Source organism: Haemaphysalis longicornis, unplaced genomic scaffold (assembly GCF_048455015.1).
Source record: "Haemaphysalis longicornis isolate Haplotype H1 unplaced genomic scaffold, Haemaphysalis longicornis Haplotype H1 scaffold_1, whole genome shotgun sequence".
NCBI lineage: Eukaryota > Metazoa > Arthropoda > Arachnida > Ixodida > Ixodidae > Haemaphysalis > Haemaphysalis longicornis.
The window spans coordinates 35,448,015-35,452,532 of record NW_027526203.1 but is presented as its reverse complement, the minus strand read 5'-3'; positions in this window follow the sequence as shown (position 1 = coordinate 35,452,532).

Here is a 4,518-nt window from a genome sequence, read left to right as displayed (position 1 = left end):
AACTTATTTACATCGTAGTGTATAGCCGTAGCGTGAACATCTGAGGAATCGGTGATTACAGAGACACTGCTAGTAAATTCAGGGTAGTGTAACTACAATCGGCTCCATCATACGCCGGTTGCGCGACGCTGGCCTGTGACACACACTTGGCGCTTATACAGACCGAATATACCACACTAAGATCGCGTCAGAAACATTTACACTCTCGTAAACACACCCCATTTTGGAACAGAGTCTCTGCTCCACATTAACATGGATTTCAAACACCCGCAAAGGGCACATCTCGGTCGTGAACTTGCCGCAAAAGCAGCTGCGACAGTGGGGAGCGGGACGCGGACTCCCGCGGTTGCTTTCGAAACGGGCCGCTAGGGGGATTTCAGTGGCGCCCCTACTAAGGTCCCTGAAAGGGACCTTAGCCCCTACAGGCCGCGCTCGAGGCGTATGCCTTCGTATGCTCACGTCTGCAGCGGGTACGATAGCTAAATGTCGCTTGCCCCGCTAACTTCAAAGCCTTTTTTTCTCGATCTAGCCAAATACTACCAACATTTTGTTCAGGCTTGAGCAAAAATCGCAAATCTTGGCCCGTCCTGCCCCTTTGCACTGGTCTTGTCTTTGATGCGCAGTTCTTTAGTTTCTTGAAATGCAGTATCCGCTAGCCCAACAACATGCTGTACCAAAAATAGTAAAACCAACAATTCTTTTACCCTCCACGTTTTTCCCCCCGGTAGTGAACCTTTAAACACCACACTCTGCGTGATTCAGGTCCTCAGACGATGAAAGGCACGCCATCCACATCAATACTATATATGCGTGCACCACTATAGTTATTAAAGCATTCATCTTAAAAGCAATACGCAGTAGCAGCGTGCTCTTGGGCCTCTTCTGCGAAGCAGTATGTCACTTTGACTGACTTTAAGCTTTTGAAACCCCAGCTTCTCGGAACATTTCAACGGTTTTCTGTAGGGGAGTGTCTCTGTGGGCGACCGCTTTCGGGGACGAAGTCTCTTAAAACAAATTGGGCGTTTTGCAGTGAGTTTTCGAAGACTTAATATTGAAGGTCAAAGAGGGTTGTGCGAAAATTTCTGCATTTGTAAGTAAGCTTCCCTGGTCCCCGAGGAACACACTTTCTGTTGAAAATTGTTACGTTTGTTTACACCTTACCGAACCAGCTCAGCAGAAGCTGTTTCTGTGATGCACCGAAGACCACAAGTCATCAAAAAGTGTACGCATGCCGCGGTCAGCCTAGGCAGTATACAGCTTCAACTAAGTCAAACTTGACAAAATTATCGAGAAGACTTACAAGATATATAAAAATATTACTCGGCGGGCTACTCGGCGGGCCGTTTCTGCTCGACAGTATACATTAATGTGTGAGCAAACGTCCCGATGTCGTGGAAAAGCTAGCTAACAGCATAAACCCCCGTAGGAAAGCTGTATTTCTAACGGAGACGAGATGCAAAAACACTCGAGAGTGTGAGTGCAAGATTTCGGCGGTCAAGCAGGGTCAAAAATATTCCACAGTCCATTGCCACGGAGCGCCTCACAGCCACGTCAAACCAATTTTTTTCCTTCAGAAACATTTTTGAGCCTCAAGCAACCAGGTTATCTGACTGTGCGTACTATTAGAATGTCGAAAATATTATGCGGACTGAGTCCTTGGGAAAAAAGGTTCTTGGAGATCATTTTAAAAAATTGGGCCCATCTCCCCACAAGGGGGGATTCGAGTAAATACGTCGCGTAGGGGGTGGGTGTCAAGCAGGGGTCAAGTCAAGCGAAAGTCAAGCAAAGACGCGCTTGACTGATTTCCGCACCGCGCTCCTCCGCTTTATATACCAGCCACGCGCGTTCGAGGGAGAGGAGCACGGGGAGAGACGCGCATGCGCAGACTTCCGTATACATGCACTCGACCCTCCGCGCCGCTATCGCGCAGCTGTCACGTTGCTCGCACGCCCCTATCACGTGTACAGCACGCCGCTAGCACGTCTCTATCACGCAGCTGACACGCCGCTAGCACGCCGCTATCACGTGCACACCTGTTACTCAGCACGCCGAGCGCGGGGTACAGGTGCGCATGCGCGCGCAGACGCGCTCCTCACGCACCGCTGCACCTGTTGTTGAGAGCGAGGAGAATACGGGGAGAGACGCGCACCTGCGCCTCACCGCGACGCGCATGCGCAGTGAGCGTGTGGACGCCGCCGCCGACGGTCGAGGGACATCGTGCGACTAAGAAATGCTCCGCGTTTAAAATTTCGAATTGGAACGCGCGAGACACTTGAGCGCATTTCAATAAACGAGGTCGAGTCATACTGTTTCCTCTGCGTACGATCGCTCGGGAACAACACGCGGAGTGAGTTAGAATAAAAAACAAAAATAAATGGGAAGCAACGACGCAGCATCTCCTCTTTTGCGCTCCTCATTCTCCAAGGTCAACAAAGCCATCGCCGCCGTTTCTTTAATCATCACCCAGCGGCGTAGAAAAGCAAACGGAACACGTGTACCGCAAACAGATGCACGTATCGCGAAGTTGGGCGGCATGAAAGAAAGAACGGCGATGCAAACGAACAGAGCGGAGCGCCGAGCGAAATCTGGCGAAGTGAAGCGCCCTCGTCGCCGGCGGCAGGCGCGCGGAACATGGGGGCAGCGAAGATGGGGGCGTGTCATCAGGACGAGACAAATGGTCGTATGGCGTGATCGTGCCCCGGCGGCAGAGCTTCTCCTCCTGAGCGTCTCCGCACCGAGCCACACGCGGATCGACCCGCACCCACCACTCGGCCGCCGCCGCCGAATAATCGAGACGTCGTCGCTCAAGTGCATGAACGCGCCGTCGGGGAAACGCCTCTGCTGCACTTCACGGATGCATGCCGCTCACTCGGCGGCGTTCCGCTTTGTTTGTTAGATGCGACTGCATCTCATTCACTCGCCTTGTCCCTGCATCCGGCGTCGTCGGCGTTATCGTCGGCGTCCGCCCCTCCCCCATTCTCCTCGCCGCGCGAGCTGCGCTCTCCGCCGCTCACCCCCTCTCCTCCCCGATAGAGAACACTCTCTCGCGGGGCATTGGATTGGATTGGATTGGATTGGATTTGGATTGGATTGGATTGGATTAAAGTGGATTGTGTCGGATTGTGTTGCGTCATAGCCGCGGCAGACGCACTGGCGCCGGTGCGTCCCCTCGCCGTTATGCGTGCTATAAAACGCGGTGCATGCGGCGCTCCGCTCCATCGTTCCAGCGCCGTTCCTCCGCTGTCCAACGCTGCAACGTGAACCCCCTATGCGTCGCATCTACACAGGGGTTCCCGCGAGGGGAGGTGGGAGTTTTTCTCCTTCACGAGCGCTCGAGGAAGTAAGTGAACGAGCCTCATCGCATCTATGCGGTAGCAGGCACCATCATCACTCTACCCTTCTTCAGACAGTGGTGCGCTTTGATTGTGCTGTTGCTTAGGAGCACATACCCTTCGGTTACGCCGAACGACGACAGTGCAGCAACTGTAGGCCCCATCATGCGGAAAAAAAGACGAGGAAATCATTTCAAATTCATTTTTAAAGAAAAGACAAAACAAACGGCAATAAAAACCGAGCGTTCCATAACCATTGTTCCTAGCTGCCCCCACGGAGACTCAATGCGGCACTCCTGACTGGATTTATGGAATTAAAATGAAAATAAAACAAGAAAAAGGCAAGCGTGTCTTGCGCTACTTTCGCCGGGGAAACGGCAGTTTCTACCTAGACTCTATGAATACTTGCTTTACAGATATATTAATAATCTGATGATCGTCGCCCATCAGCGACGTTTTCATGCATATCATTAATTAGGAGTCCGCTAAGCTTAGAAGCTTTAGGGTTGAATTTTTTTCACAGAGTCCCTTAAGTATTACAGCCAACAGTAATAATGTGTACAATTACGTTTGGTTTTAAATGCAGACGTACTTATCTGCTGCCATTAAAATTATGCTTTTTTCAGGTTCATCCTACAATTTACACGCCTAGACAGCATATGGGTCCTGGATTTCAGGCATGCTTTTGGAAAGGGCTCTCGAATAACAGACCCTTCGGATGCGGACGCCTAAATGGCGGTACCTCTGTAAATTTAGTCCTGGCTTTCGAAAATACGTAAGATATACGAACATCGAGCTCCGAAGAAACCGCGCAGCACGTTTCAACAAAGCCTCAAAAAAAAAAAAAAAAAAGCAAATGCCGGTCGTTTCGTTCAGCTCGCCAAATACTCAGGCAAGAAGAGGTCTAGGTTCCCAATTGTGAAAGACCGAAACAAGGAACTAAAAAAAAATGGCAGCATCTTCACTCCGCGGATGATGGCGAGGGCGCGGATTATGGGGACTCGAAATGACATCCAAGTTGCGCCCCAAATGACATCCGATTTGCGCCCCGACCGTCATTCGATTTGAGCCGTGAGTTGCACCTTGATTATTCCCTAAATGAAACAGCTCTTGCGGCTCAAATCAAATTTCGCTTGATTTTCACTTGATGGTGGTGTGCGCACGGATGGACGCGGACGGACATTGG